Consider the following 15193-nt stretch of genomic DNA (forward strand, 5'->3'; position numbering starts at 1 on the left):
CAGTGTCCAAGTAATACTATCATAGAACCCAAGTAACAGTGCTCTACAATGTTGAAATGTTATTGCTGCACAGTGTCTTAATTATACTGCAGCAGTGCAAGATAATAGTACCCTAAAACGTTCAAATAATAGTAAGTGATTGGGATATCATGTCCAAATAATATCACCAGTGCCCAAATACAATGCCCAAGCAACAGTGTAATAAGTCCATAAAATATCACCAGTGTCCAAATAATGCCATTATACTGCCCAAGTAACAGTGTCATACAGTGCCCAAATAATACTCTCATACTGTCAAGTCACAGTGCCATAATATCACCAGTATCTAAATAATACCGCCATAGTGCCCATGCGACAGTGCCTTATAATGCCTAAGTAATGCCACGATAGTGGCAAAGTAACAGTGCCTTATGAAGTCTAAATAATACCATCATAGTGCCATAAAGTGTGAAATATCACCGCTACAGCGCCCTTACAATAGTATCATAACAAAGTCCCCAAAAACGTGTTGCCCTATAGTTCATAAATAATTCCACCATAGAGTGCCCAGATAAAAACTCTATACACTGGTGAAATAATACCGCCATGCTGTGTTGACTATATACCATAGAAAATGATGGTCTCCTGCCCTAACTGTAATTCAGTTCTGATGAGAGTTGTAGTTCTCTTATCTTGTAGATGAGCACAACCATCTCCAGCTTTCATGCGGCAATAGTGGAGCTACGCCTTGCAGATTCCAGAGCACGTGACCGTCCTTGAGGGACCGGACGTATTCTCAAATTACGATAATGGTTCCCTCATGTTTAATTCAGTCATTTGGCTTATTGCTTCCTCGTGCACTGAACCAATATGGTGACTCCTGTGAGCTGCGGAGATCACCCCGAGGATTATGAAGGGAATTACTCTTACTGTAAAGCAACAACACTGATCATAAGTGTTAATTACAAGAGGCGGGAAGACGGGCGTGCGTCACCCGGTGCCGCGTGAGCTGTGATAACATGCAAACATGGCCTCGCATTCTGGAGACCACCGGGGTGCACTGAGCTTTCCCTTTATTCAACCAATGACCACGTCAGCAGAGTGATGTGTGGAGCACATCAATCCTATATTCAAATCGCGTTCAATTACGCGTTTCGGCATGAGAACCTCTTCTTCAGACATATGGCGGTATACAGGATGCAAAGGTCTAGGACACATCCAAAATGAACATACAAAGCTCCTGTATGTCACAGCTTCTAACAGTAGGTACGGCTGGTGGCAGTTGGAGGACTGAACTGAGCGCGTGCGACCACCTCAACAAGATGGACAGAGAAATAGGGAATAGAAGAAACAGCAGGTGGCGCTATACAGATACATTTTAAGGAATTGCTCAGTGGCAATGCTAAATTTATTTTATGAATTTATAAATTTTATTGAAATTATGAATGTGTATTTTGTTTTATTTTTTAATTATTATATATATATATATATATATATATTTTTACACATTTTTACATGTAATCACAAAAGTATTTAGGGTGCTCAATAAATTTTTATTGAGTTTTAACAAAAGAGAGCGGCACAATAGTCACAGGCGCGAATAGCGCAATTACAGTATCACAAATAATAACAATATAGTGCAAAAGAAAAGACGTACTTGGTGGAACATGTGCAGCACAGTCTGAGTACATATATATATATGGAGCGACGGAGACAGTAACAATGCGACACTATCAGAGAATAGAAGCCGGTAGAGGAGCAGCATAATGGCTGGATAACCACGTAACCCACCGATTATGTATTTGTATTCTGGAACGTACATTTTCCGCAAAAATCATTGCACAATGCATATGTTCATTAACAGATTGCACCACCGCAGCTACCTCCGGAGACTGACGGGCTATAACATTCCTGGAAGCGCTAAGTACATGCGCTACAGTCTCCCTTATCTTGGGAGGGAAGTTTTCCAGTCCTATACCTAGGATTGACAGTTCAGGAGAGAGATCTATTTGTGTAGCAGTGACTTCTCTAAGGAGGGATCCAACATCCGACCAGAAAGAGGTGACTGAGGGACATGTCCACCACATGTGCAAGGGGGTGCCCACCATCCCGCAGAGGGGGGAGTAACCTGGAACCAAATGGGCCAGTCTATTGGGCGTCAGGTACCAGCGTAATTGAATGCGCCTGGCCTGCTCAACATGGTGCATTTGTAGGACCAGTGTAAAGCTGCGTTCCATTGCCGTACAGAGAATACTGTCCCAATTCCCACCGAAGGGCAAAGGGATGCTTAACCTCCAATTCTGCAGCAAGGATGGCAGCATAAAATGTGGAAATTTTGGGCCTAAGGGGGCAAGAATCCCTGATAAAGAGCTGGAAGGGATTAGGAGTGGGCAGTTGGCGGTCGGCCAATGAGTTTAGAAAATGCCGGATTTGTAAGAATTGATAAAAGCAGTTGTTTGGGAGCGCGTATTTGGTGTGTAGAGCGGTAAATTCCACTAGAGCAACCAAGGTGCTTGATACCCCTAGCCCTCCATATTTCTAGGGACAGATCAGGAATATGATATTCCAGCGCAGTTAAAGGGGCAGCAGTTAGGGGCACATTGAATAACTGGAAAGACTCTATGAGCTGCTTCCAGATATGCATCATAGCCCGAGTGGTGCAGAGTAAGGGGGAGAATTGAACAGCTTTCAGGCTACAGGCTGCAAGCAGAGCTCCCAAAGAGCGGGACTTTACAAAGGATTCTTCTATCTCATGCCATTTTGGGGAGACGTTGGGGACCAGGATTCAAATGCCTGCTCCGCCAGGTAATATTTGTATAGGTCAGATACCCCTAGTCCTCCACTTCTAATAGGGGGGTGCAGTGCATCTTTAGATATTCTGGGTTTTTTACCGTCCCAAATAAATGCCACAAGGTCACGCTGGAGCTGTGCAATCTGGGCTTTGGGGACCAGTACTGGTAAGCACCTGAAACAATACAATATTTTGGTAAGGGATAGCATCTTAGCAGCGTTTATTCTAGCGATCCACGATAAGTGGACTTGGGACATTTTCGTGTAATCCTTCTTGAGATCAGCCCTCAAGTTGGACAAATTGATGGAGAGGGTTTTGGGAACAGAGCGTCCCAGCTCCACTCCTAGATAAGTAATGGAAGTGGCAGCCCACTGAAAGGGATATCGCAGGTGAAGGTCAGATCTGGTCACGTCATTAACATGGAAATCCAAAACATTGTTTTTCTTCTCATTTCGTTTGTAGTAGGAGCATTGTGAGTATAGCCTGAGAATGTTTGACAAAGCAGCTAACGAGCCTTCTAGGTTTGATATGGTCAGGATTACGTCATCAGCATAAAGACCTATGACATGTGTGGAATTGCCATCTGAAATTCCCCGTATTTTAGGACAGGTGCGTATACGAGATGCTAGGGGCTCTATAACCAGAGAAAATATGAGCGGGGACAGGGGGCACCCCTGACGAGTACCATTCGTTATTGGGAACGGGTCGGAGATAAAACAAGACGCAAAGACTCTTGCAGAAGGCTCAGAGTATAATCCTAGTATCGCCTCACATATAGGACCGTGAAACCCAAAAAGTATTTAGATCTAGGTGCTGGTTTGAAAAATTCTGAATATTTTTCATGGGACAACACCTCCTTAGTGTTTTTATGGTGGCTGTTGAAATCCCAGGACCTAAGCTGTTGCTAACAGCCTTGGGTATCAGGGCACCAAGCAGGGGCAATAAAATGGCCTCTGACCGTTTAACCTCGTGGTCAGAGTTTCTAAACTTATTTGACACACAATTCAAAGGGGTGGTTCATGATTAGAAGGCCCCCTCCAAGTACTATCATAGGGCATCATGGCTCCGTGTGTCGTGTACATGGATAAAATAAAATCAGGCATATACTATAGCCTAACGTGATAACCATTTAGAGCTCACAGCTCCTTTAGGATGAGCACTAATTGCATAATCTAATATCATTGTGTGAACAGACACAGAGATGCTCACTGCTGTTAATTACGTTCAAATGGAAAACTGTAAAAAAAAAATCTGCGGTGATTAAAATAATTTTGCTGCAAGGTTCCTATACTAATAGCACGATGCAAGACATTACCATCATCATCGTGGTTTTGCTATACCCAACTGTTTGATCCATAGGCTACAAGTAGAGTCTTTCACCCTGGAGGACCCGACATGTTCAAGCATTTCAAAAGACAGCATCTAATGCTACGTGTTGCCTTGGAGGTGCTATTGGAAAATCAAACACTTACTGCTAAGTTCCTACAAATACTTTGATCACTGGATATGTGTGTCCTCTCATAGAGACAGTAACCAATATGCTGTAATTCTCTAATAGGGACTGTAGCAATACCATGTGTGCATTTAATAGGGACTGTAACCAATACACTGTGTGCCTCTAATAGGGACTATAACCAACACAGTGTGTGCCTCTAATAGAGACTATAACCAACACAGTGTGTGCCTCTAATAGAGACTGTAAACAACACGCCTTGTGCCCTCTAATAGGGACTGTAACCAATACACTGTGTGCCTCTAATAGGGACTGTAACCAATACACTGTGTGCCTCTAATAGGGACTATAACCAACACAGTGTGTGCCTCTAATAGAGACTATAACCAACACAGTGTGTGCCTCTAATAGAGACTGTAACCAATACACTGTGTGCCTCTAATAGAGACTGTAACCAATACACTGTGTGCCTCTAATAGAGACTGTAACCAATACACTGTGTGCCTCTAATAGAGACTGTAACCAATACACTGTGTGCCTTTAATAGAGACTGTAACCAATACACTGTGTGCCTCTAATAGAGACTGTAACCAACACAGTGTTTGCCTCTAATAGAGACTGTAACCAATACACTGTGTGCCTCTAATAGATACTATAACCAATACACTGTGTGCCTCTAATAGAGACTGTAACCAATACACTGTGTGCCTTTATTAGAGACTGTAACCAATACACTGTGTGCCTCTAATAGAGACTGTAACCAATACACTGTGTGCCTCTAATAGAGACTGTAACCAATACACTGTGTGCCTTTAATAGAGACTGTAACCAATACACTGTGTGCCTCTAATAGAGACTGTAACCAACACAGTGTGTGCCTCTAATAGATACTATAACCAATACACTGTGTGCCTCTAATAGAGATTATAACCAATACACTGTGTGCCTCTATTAGAGACTGTAACCAATACACTGTGTGCCTCTAATAGAGACTATAACCAATACACTGTGTGCCTCTAATAGAGACTATAACCAATACACTGTCTGCCTCTAATAGAGACTGTAAACAATACACTGTGTGCCTCTAATAGAGATTATAACCAATACACTATGTGCCTCTAATAGAGATTATAACCAATACACTGTGTGCCTCTAATAGAGATTATAACCAATACACTATGTGCCTCTAATAGAGATTATAACCAATACACTGTGTGCCTCTATTAGAGACTGTAAACAATACACTGTGTGCCTCTAATATAGACTGTAACCAATACACTGTGTGCCTCTAATAGAGACTGTAACCAATACACTGTGTGCCTTTATTAGAGACTGTAACCAATACACTGTGTGCCTCTAATAGAGACTGTAACCAATACACTGTGTGCCTCTAATAGAGACTGTAACCAATACACTGTGTGCCTTTAATAGAGACTGTAACCAATACACTGTGTGCCTCTAATAGAGACTGTAACCAATACACTGTGTGCCTCTAATAGGGACTATAACCAACACAGTGTGTGCCTCCAATAGAGACTATAACCAATACACGGTGTGCCTCTAATAGAGACTGTAAACAATACACTGTGTGCCTCTAATAGAGACTGTAACCAATACACTGTGTGCCTCTAATAGGGACTATAACCAACACAGTGTGTGCCTCCAATAGAGACTATAACCAATACACGGTGTGCCTCCAATAGAGACTATAACCAATACACTGTGTGCCTCTAATAGAAACTATAACCAATACACTGTGTGCCTCTAATAGAGACTGTAAAACAATACACTGTGTGCCTCAAATAGAGACTATAACCAATACACTGTGTGCCTCTAATAGAGACTGTAACCAATACACTGTGTGCCTCTAATAGAGACTATAACCAATACACTGTGTGCCTCTAATAGAGACTGTAAACAATACACTGTGTGCCTCTAATAGAGACTATAACCAATACACTGTGTGCCTCTAATAGAAACTATAACCAATACACTGTGTGCCTCTAATAGAGACTGTAACCAATACACTGTGTGCCTCTATTAGAGAGACGGTAACCAATACACTGTGTGCCTCTATTAGAGAGACGGTAATCAATACACTGTGTGCCTCTAATAGAGACTATAACCAATACACTGTGTGCCTCTAATAGAGACTATAACCAATACACTGTGTGCCTCTAATAGAGACTATAACCAATACACTGTGTGCCTCTATTAGAGACTGTAACCAATACACTGTGTGCCTCTATTAGAGACTGTAAACAATACACTGTGTGCCTCTAATAGAGACTATAACCAATACACTGTGTGCCTCTAATAGAAACTATAACCAATACACTGTGTGCCTCTAATAGAGACTGTAACCAATACACTGTGTGCCTCTATTAGAGAGACGGTAACCAATACACTGTGTGCCTCTATTAGAGAGACGGTAATCAATACACTGTGTGCCTCTAATAGAGACTATAACCAATACACTGTGTGCCTCTAATAGAGACTATAACCAATACACTGTGTGCCTCTAATAGAGACTATAACCAATACACTGTGTGCCTCTATTAGAGACTATAACCAATACACTGTGTGCCTCTATTAGAGACTGTAACCAATACACTGTGTGCCTCTATTAGAGACTGTAACCAATACACTGTGTGCCTCTAATAGAGACTATAACCAATACACTGTGTGCCTCTAATAGAGAGACGGTAACCAATATGCTGTTTTTGTAGTAACTGTCAAGCTCTGTGCCTTTAAAAGACTTTGTAACCACCAAGCTCCGTGCCTTGTACTGTAACCATTAAGCATTCTACCCCCAAGTTTACTGCCGCATCTTCCTGTGCCATCTTTGAGTGGTGCCACATAATAGGTCAAGACCCACCCCCAGAAGTGTCCTTCTTCCATGCACCTGGGACCCTGTGTCCGAGGGGTTCTCCCTCCGGAGAAGAGGTGTCGGTGCTACAGGTGACACGTATGAGCTGGGGCCTGGGTTGGGAGATGCAACAGAAGCTTCCAGCTGGAGAGAGAATGTACTGCTGCCCCCTTTAAGAGCATGAATCATGGCGCTATAAAGATCCTTTCACGCTGAGGGTCATGCTGAGCGCCAGTTGTGGAGCCATTATCTGTCCTGCCGCCAAGAGCGCGCACAGATCTGCCAAGAGAGTCCTAACAGAAGGCAGCAAAAGACAGCTCGAACCAAGAAAACCAGGCAGCACCGGCTGCTGATTATACACTGTGTATGTAAAACACACTAAATCGGGGACTGTCTTCTTTGCTGACATGAAAAACTAAATGCACTCTGTCAATCACACATGCCTATTAGATGACTAACCCGGCGCCCACACATGACGTGTAGGCTGAGAATATGCTGCCATGGCTGTGCGCTGGTCGTGCACAAAACAGATCCCATCTTTTATTTACCTCATCGCGGATAAAAATACCCGCTCATGTCATGAACAGCTTTGCGGATGTATCAGAAGGTGTCACCGCGCAGGTGGGTTTGGAGATAGGGCACAGGAAGAGGGAGGCTGCAGGGTGGAGGAGGGCCGAGCATGGGTGACGTACGCTGAAGGCAGCCATAGTGCCAGTCTGTCCATGTCACAGTCATGGTGATACAGCATAAAAAGGGTTACAGCCAGCTCACCTCAGCGTCCTGCACAGCGGTGCACGGAGCGGACTCAAGCCAGTCCCAGTTGCAAATGAAGAAAATAGAAGAAATGCTCCAGCACCACGATAAATGAAGTAAAAAATCCCGGTCTTTATTAGCACCAAAAATTCAGGTGGATACAGCAGTCAAAGCATAACACTGGTGCCCCCCCGGAGTTACCCGGATCTACGCGTTTCGAACAGGTGTGTTCTTAGTCATGATCCTAAATGTCTCGTATGTTTCCAGCTGAAATACCAACCACCGGCCATCAGCCCCGCCCACTCAGGGAGGGGTATAATGGGCTTAGGCGGGTAGTAAAATCAGCCAGGTCCATACGAGACACCTGTGCAAACCTCATTATAAATTACATAGTTTACATCCCATAGTGCTACATACAAAGTTCATAGAATACAAAGAAAAAATATACATGAACAAAATAGTGTTTCTTTAAATATATATATATAGCTAACATAAAATCCTTTATAATCTTGTCTCCCACAGATGATCCTTGCATTACTATTATTTCATACAGATTAAATTGTACAGTGACAATTAGAATGGTACAGAAAAAATGAGAAATAGTACATAAACAATATAACGGAACAGGTTTCATAATAATATATTCTTTTGTTTCTTATTTGCATCGTGATATTTTCATGGTTGCATATATCCATGGGCCAATCCCGACATCCATCCGGTATATCATTTTGCCGTAGTTGCATATCCCCATCACACTCGAAAATCACATGGTGTGAACAGGGGCTAGAAAAAAAAACCCCATTAAACACACCATGTTAAATAATTACTCCTGAGGTTGTACTGCACTATATTTGCTAAAACTATCCGGTCAGCAAATACATTCAAAAACATTAACCCATGATTGCTATTACGCATATTGCCTTGAGAATATACTCAAACCTAACACATATAGTATTCTTAAAGTCAGGATCCATGTACTCTCAATAGCCCATTCCTCCTCTAGGCAGAGGAAAAAAGGACATACTTGGCCGGTATAGTTTCAGCATATATGGTACACATGAATCTTCATATATTTATCCCTACCTTTCACAAAAAAATGGCATAAAATTTATTATAACATATAAGACATTGTAAATCCGTCCCAACTTTTGGTATATATTGAAGATCCGTATAGAGGATACAAAAGATATCCCATATATTCCTCTTCTGATTTGCAAAATGAACAAAAATTCTTCATATTGTGTAGGATTTGACCGGCTGAAATCGATGTTCTAAAACACGTATGTGTCTATAATGCACTATATATCATTCGCATATCCAAAGGATCGTCCTCTCATATATATAAAACGAAGCTTCACATTAATCATCCATGTATTCTGGTATAAGAGAGTAGACAAAATCCACATCCTTCATACTATATAGTTATTGGATATGAGTACTATATATCACACACGTGTTCAGAATACAAGCACTGATATCTCCTGGATTGATAATAGTATGTCGGTGGGGAGAAAAAGAAAGAAAGGAAAGAAAAGAGAAAAAAAACTCAAAAATAAACATATATGTGAGCATTAAAAACACATTGCATAACCATGGTAATGCTGTAAATCAGTCTTAGTATAGATACATCAATTCCTTTTTGAGATTGAGCCCCAAAGGATGTCTGGTATTCAATCTCCAGATCCAAAAGGCTTCTCTGAGAAGAATTTTTTGCTTTAAATTCCCACCCCTTTTGGGTAACATAACACGCTCAAAGGCAAAAGTATTAAAGGAATCTACATTACGTCCATGGACACCTATGAAATGATTGGCTGCATTCGATATTCCCGTTGCCATTGGATTGCAGATATAGTTTAGATGTTCTCGCAATCTATCTTTAAATTTCCTACTTGTGCAACCAACATAAATCAAATCACATAGTGTGCATGTAATAATGTAGATCACTCCGGTTGTGTTGCAGTTGATATAGCTTCTAATGGGGAAGATCTCTGAATGGGAAGAATTAAAGAATTCTTTGGTGTTTTTTGTAAATTTGCATGTTTTACATCTGGAGCCCCCACATTTCGAAAAACCCGTATATTTAAGCCATATGGGTGGGTCCTTGGTATGGATTGAACTATACATAGAAGGTGAAAGTGTCCGACCCAGAGTATTAGGTCTCCTTGATACTACACGGCATCCATCTTTTAGCACTTCCCTCAAGATTTCATCCTCGTATAATATGGGGAGGCATTTTTGGATAATTTTCCTAATTTCCGGAAATTGTCTACTGTAAGACAGAACCAGTGTTGGTATCTGTTTGTTAATTTGGATCTTATCTGATACAGTATATCCATTATTGATGTCAGTATCTTTGCTACTATTCAGGGAATGATTATTTAGTGATCTTATTTTAACATTGGTTTTCAACCCCAGTAGATTTAATCTAGATTTATTTTTTGCTATTTTGAAGCCCCTATGTAGCATCCATTGTGGGTAACCTCTTTTCTTGAGGCGGCGCCAGATATTTGCACATTCACCATAAAAAGCTACATCTGTACTGCAATTTCTTTTTGCTCTAATAAATTCACCAACCGGAATACTTTTTATTGTATGTAATGGATGGTGACTGTTTGCCTTTAAGATGGTGTTGCCTGCTATTTCCTTGCGGTATGTCTCCGTCAGGACAACCTGACCCGGTCTCCCGGTCAATTTTAAATCCAGGAAGTTAATACTCTCAGGATGGTGAGAACAGGTAAATCTCAGGTTATACTGGTTCTGATTCAAATAATCAGTGAGTTCTGGTATGGCAGACACATCTCCACTCCAGACGAGGAGCAAATCGTCGATGTATCTGCCATACCAGACAAAATGTCCAGAGAAGGGGTTGTCAACTGAGTATATATATTTCTCCTCCCAAAAGGCCATCGATAGATTAGCCAAAGACGGGGAAAATTTTGCCCCCATCGAGACCCCTGAAATCTGGACATAAAAAGTTTCATCAAATATGAAATAATTGTGTGTTAGGAGATAAGAAGTAATCTCCAACACATAATCAATGAACATATTTGAGAAACTGCTGTACTTGTGCAAATTGTATTCCAGTGCCAGGAGAGCGAAGGAGTGGGGAATGGACGGATACAGCGCTACAACATCCAGTGTGACCCAGGTATATTGATCTGACCACATGCAATTGTGCATATATCGTAGGACATCGGTCGTATCTTTAATATAACCCGGTAGTCTTTTGACTAGCGGTTGCAGCACTGAATCCAGCCACTCCCCCAATCTCTCATTAAGAGATCCAATACCCGAAACTATCGGTCTAAGAGGAGGGGGATTGAGCCCCTTATGTATTTTAGGGAGAGCGTGGATTATGGGGGTTATAGGAAATTCTACTTTTAGGAAATCCATCTGCTTTTGTGTTATATAACCCCTATCCAGACCCCTATTCAAAATGAGGGACAATTCAGATTTATAGATTGCAAGAGGGTTGCCCATAAGAATACTATACGTGGTGCTATCAGACAAAACCCCGAGCATCTGGGAATGATAACATGCTTTGTCAAGCACCACCACGGAACCTCCCTTGTCCGCAATTTTGAAAATGAGGTCTTTTTTGTCCTCCAACTCCTTCAATGCAGTTTTCTGTGTAATATTTAAATTGCACTCTCCAGTTGAAAGAATCGCACCCTGCACTTTAAGTAATTCACCCTCAACAACCTCCTGAAACATATCCATGCTACTTGTGCGATATTTAATAGGATAATAGTTACTATTCGAAGCTACAAAATTATGATGCACAGTTTGTTCACATGGTTCCCCATTAATCATCTGGAGATCCGTAAGGCACAAGAGAGACTGTTGTTCTTTAAATGACAAATCCCTGAAAGGATTGTCATAAGTTAATTTCTGTTTATTATCAATTGAATCTCCTTGTGATAAGGGGGAATCATAGAAGCATCTCTTTAGTGTGAGATTCCTAACAAATTTGTTAACCTGTAAAATAGTAGAGAAGGGGTCAAAGTTAGTACTAGGTACAAAATTTAAACCAAGAGAAAGTACATTCATTTGTTCAGTAGTTAATTTCTGACTGGATAAATTCACAACATCTAAAATTTGCGTATTATTACCATGTCCTGCATTCATTTGTTTTGCAAACGGGTAGACATCTGGTGGGGTCTTTTTGTGTTTGCGGCCCCCCCTTCTGTATCGTTTTTTGAATGTCCCGTTTTATCTCTGTTGTTTTTGTTTCTTTGGTAATAAGATGGTTTCGCTTGCTGTGAATTCTGAATACATGGATCCTCATTAGCTTCCTCTCCTGCTGATTCACATGATTCTGAAGTCTCCAGTTCAGAGTTACTGAAGCTCACTCTTCGTTGGAAATCCTGCTTATTTGTTTTCTTATTTTTTACATATTTTTTGTTGTTATATTTCTTTTTAAGAATGGACTTGGGTGTACTGTACGGATTATCTCTTCTTCCCCACTCATACACTTGGTTATTTTTATAATCATGTAGGTCCCGTTGGAATTTACGGTGTTTCATGTCCATTATACTATCCTCCATGATTTTAATGGATCTCACAATTTCTTCCTCCTTTTTGGAAAAATCTTCAGATGATTTATATTTCTCCAGAGCATCTTTGCACATATCAATCTCAGTATGTATACTAACAGCCAATCATTTCATAGGTGCCCATGGACGTAATGTAGATTCCTTTAATACTTTTGCCTTTGAGCGTGTTATGTTACCCAAAAGGGGTGGGAATTTAAAGCAAAAAATTCTTCTCAGAGAAGCCTTTTGGATCTGGAGATTGAATACCAGACATCCTTTGGGGCTCAATCTCAAAAAGGAATTGATGTATCTATACTAAGACTGATTTACAGCATTACCATGGTTATGCAATGTGTTTTTAATGCTCACATATATGTTTATTTTTGAGTTTTTTTTCTCTTTTCTTTCCTTTCTTTCTTTTTCTCCCCACCGACATGCTATTATCAATCCAGGAGATATCAGTGCTTGTATTCTGAACACGTGTGTGATATATAGTACTCATATCCAATAACTATATAGTATGAGGGATGTGGATTTTGTCTACTCTCTTATACCAGAATACATGGATGATTAATGTGAAGCTTCGTTTTATATATATGAGAGGACGATCCTTTGGATATGCGAATGATATATAGTGCATTATAGACACATACGTGTTTTAGAACATCGATTTCAGCCGGTCAAATCCTACACAATATGAAGAATTTTTGTTCATTTTGCAAATCAGAAGAGGAATATATGGGATATCTTTTGTATCCTCTATACGGATCTTCAATATATACCAAAAGTTGGGACGGATTTACAATGTCTTATATGTTATAATAAATTTTATGCCATTTTTTTGTGAAAGGTAGGGATAAATATATGAAGATTCATGTGTACCATATATGCTGAAACTATACCGGCCAAGTATGTCCTTTTTCCCTCTACCTAGAGGAGGAATGGGCTATTGAGAGTACATGGATCCTGACTTTAAGAATACTATATGTGTTAGGTTTGAGTATATTCTCAAGGCAATATGCGCAATAGCAATCATGGGTTAATGTTTTTGAATGTATCTGCTGACCGGATAGTTTTAGCAAATATGGTGCAGTACAACCTCAGGAGTAATTATTTAACATGGTGTGTTTAATGGGGTTTTTTTCTCTAGCCCCTGTTCACACCATGCGATTTTCGAGTGTGATGGGGATATGCAACTACGGCAAAATGATATACCGGATGGATGTCGGGATTGGCCCATGGATATATGCAACCATGAAAATATCACGATGCAAATAAGAAACAAAAGAATATATTATTATGAAACCTGTTCCGTTATACTGTTTATGTACTATTTCTCATTTTTTCTGTACCATTCTAATTGTCACTGTACAATTTAATCTGTATGAAATAATAGTAATGCAAGGATCATCTGTGGGAGACAAGATTATAAAGGATTTTATGTTAGCTATATATATATATTTAAAGAAACACTATTTTGTTCATGTATATTTTTTCTTTGTATTTTATGAATTTTGTATGTAGCACTATGGGATATAAACTATGTAATTTATAATGAGGTTTGCACAGGTGTCTCGTATGGACCTGGCTGATTTTACTACCCGCCTAAGCCCATTATACCCCTCCCTGAGTGGGCGGGGCTGATGGCCGGTGGTTGGTATTTCAGCTGGAAACATACGAGACATTTAGGATCATGACTAAGAACACACCTGTTCGAAACGCGTAGATCCGGGTAACTCCGGGGGGGCACCAGTGTTATGCTTTGACTGCTGTATCCACCTGAATTTTTGGTGCTAATAAAGACCGGGATTTTTTACTTCATTTATCGTGGTGCTGGAGCATTTCTTCTATTTTCTTCATTCACAGTCATGGTGGGCAGTGTAGGCGGGAGTACACAGCATAGGCGCAAGTATTGTGTTTGCCTATATTAGGGTCAATGCACATGAGGCAGCTCCGCTGCAGAAAACTCCATTCAACACGTGAAACTGGGATGCAGCCGGTGCATAGATTTCTGCAAGCCCCATTAGGCATGCTTGCCAGTTTTGGACAGGTATGAGAGCCTTTTCTCAGACCACGGCCCTTAGCCACGGGCCACGCCCTGTTTCATGTCACATTCCCTTAGCATCTTAGTAGTGTCCAAATTGACAATAGGCAGGAGACACAAGAAAGGCAGTGACAACAGAAGTAGACAGGACGGCAATACCGTAGAACCAAATACCGCAGTGCAGCACAATATACGGCCCCAGCAGAACCATATACCACAGTGCAGCACAATATACTGCCCCAGCAGAACCAGATACCACAGTGCAGCACAATATACTGCCCCCGCAGAACCAAATACCACAGTGCAGCACAATATACTGCCCCCGCAGAACCAAATACCACAGTGCAGCACAATATACTGCCCCAGCAGAACCAAATACCACAGTGCAGCACAATATACTGCCCCAGCAGAACCAGATACCACAGTGCAGAACAATATACTGCCCCAGCAGAACCAAATACCACAGTGCAGCACAATATACTGCCCCAGCAGAACCAGATACCACAGTGCAACACAATATACTGCCCCAGCAGAACCAAATACCACAGTGCAGCACAATATACCGCCCCCGCAGAACCAAATACCACAGTGCAACACAATATACTGCCCCAGCAGAACCGAATACCACAGTGCAGCACAATATACCGCCCCCGCAGAACCAAATACCACAGTGCAGCACAATATACTGCCCCAACAGAACCAAATACCACAGTGCAGCACAATATACCGCCCCCGCAGAACCAAATACCGCAGTGCAGCACAATATACT

General features: G+C 41.1%; 1 protein-coding gene across 1 annotated transcript in view; it reads left to right on the top strand.

Moving 5' to 3' along the window:
• The first annotated feature begins 7614 nt into the window (after positions 1–7614).
• The window catches only part of PTPN5 (protein tyrosine phosphatase non-receptor type 5), a 52426-nt gene continuing 44847 nt past the window's right edge, over positions 7615–15193 (top strand). The window contains exon 1 of the mRNA XM_040409767.1: positions 7615–7713. The gene's annotated coding sequence lies outside the window, so the exon portion shown is untranslated. The remainder of the gene's footprint in view (positions 7714–15193) is intronic.

The sequence above is a fragment of the Bufo bufo genome, chromosome 10, assembly GCF_905171765.1.
Source record: "Bufo bufo chromosome 10, aBufBuf1.1, whole genome shotgun sequence".
Classification (NCBI taxonomy): Eukaryota; Metazoa; Chordata; class Amphibia; order Anura; family Bufonidae; genus Bufo; species Bufo bufo.